This window comes from Lepidothrix coronata, unplaced genomic scaffold, assembly GCF_001604755.1.
Source record: "Lepidothrix coronata isolate B3197 unplaced genomic scaffold, Lepidothrix_coronata-1.0 Scaffold211, whole genome shotgun sequence".
Lineage (NCBI taxonomy): Eukaryota > Metazoa > Chordata > Aves > Passeriformes > Pipridae > Lepidothrix > Lepidothrix coronata.
In genome coordinates this window covers 1194184-1195996 of record NW_016690391.1, presented here as the reverse complement: position 1 = coordinate 1195996, position 1813 = coordinate 1194184, and positions in this window count along the sequence as shown.

Sequence of the window (1813 nt, the reverse complement as noted above, 5' to 3'; positions counted from 1 at the left end):
GTTTGGAATTCATATTTTATTGCTTTGTACAAGTGAAAAAAACAAGGGGAAGAAAGAACTACAAGATAATGTGAAAACCCGCAGTGGGAATCCAGATCTGCCCCCGAAGGGTGACCCAGGAAAAGCCACGTTGAGTCCTGGTGGTTCCTCTCTCGTTTAAAGAAATCAAAAGGCAGGGCTGGTGAAATTAAAATATGGGAATCAAGAAGGGCTGACATGATATTGTCACAAATAACCACCCTGGAGGTCCTGAAATAAAGTGAGAAGCCAGGGCTTAGACCCAGAACACCTGAAAACACCCCGGGGTGGAGGGAGAGCTGCGGGAGGGAGCCCTCGGAGGAGCTTCTTGTTCAAAGTGTTTGATGTAATTACAGGGTTTAATTAATGAAAAGCCACTTTTGAGGCGAGTTTAAACAAAGTTTTTGCAGGGAGAAACCCACCCAGGGGGGAGGGATGAGGGAGCCATGAACAGAGTGCACAGGGACATCCCAAAAGAGCTGAGAAACCAACATTTCCCCAAAGCTGGGCTTTGCTTTACGTTCCTCGAGGGGGAAAAGAGCCCTGGATAATGGAGCTGATGGAGATTTTCCAAGCTGAAAACATGGATCTTGCCCTCAGCTTAATGGTAGGAGCTGGATAAATAGATTTAAAAGAAACCAAGGCTGCATTCTGAAGGGTTTGAAGCGTTCTGGGAGGACAGACTGGGCTGGAATGTTTCTGAAATGGAAGTGCAGGGCTACAGAAGTGCCCGGAAAAGGGATGTGCTGGCACTGGCACTGCTGCCCATCCAAACTGCCTGCCTTTGGAGCAGCTGCCCTGCACGACAGTCAGGCCTTTCCCACTCCTCCTTCCTCTCCAGGAGCTCAAAATGGGATGTGTGTCTGCAGAGCAGGAATAATAAAAATTATTATTTTTAATAATTTTAAAATTATTAAATTTAAATTTAAGAATTAATTAAATAATTAATTTAAATTACAGACTGTGGTTTCTTTCATCACAAACAAAAAAAAACCAAACAGGCTTCAAGCTGGTAAAGTTGTTATTCTGAGTATTGCAGTGTCCAGGGGGGATGTTCCTCCTGTTTAAGGAGAGAGGTGGAAGCTGAGTTTGGCTGCCTGTGCCCCCCTCAGCTCAGCAGACACAGCCCAGGAAGGAGGGAGAAGGAAGCCAAGGGCAGGAAAACCTTCCTGGCCTGGATTTTGGGTTGGATGCTGCCAGAGGTGACAGGGGGCTGCTCCTGGGAGCTCTGAGTGAAGCACAGGCATCACTCATGTCACTGATTAAACACCAGGAACTTGGTGGAATTGCTCTTCCCAGGGTGGAAGTTCCCTTCCCGACCATTTAAACCCAATAATTAATTGGGATAATTAATTAATCCCCAATAATTAATTGGGATTGAAACCCTGGAAATGTCACACCCTTGGGCCGCTCAACCTCTGGGCATGGATATTGCCCCCAGGATCAACTCCCATCCATGAGGAGAACCAAAAATAACCAGCAAGCCCAGGCTGGGGAACCTGCAGTGGATTAGGATCATTTAGGTTGGAAAAGCCCTCTAAGATCTCCAAGTCCAACCCCGAGCCCAGCAGTGCCAAGCCCATCCCTAACCCGTGTCCCCAAGGGCCACTTCTACAACAGTTATTTTAAAATTCCCTCCAAAGTCTTTATTTTCCCATGGAAATAGTTGCCAGAAACAAAAATTGAATTTTTTTCCTGAAATTTTATCCCAGAGAAGTGGATGATTCCGAAAGAAAAAGGCAATCCACAGCATTGTGCAGGTCATGGAATTATTCTGGATAAAAAGTACAAATGG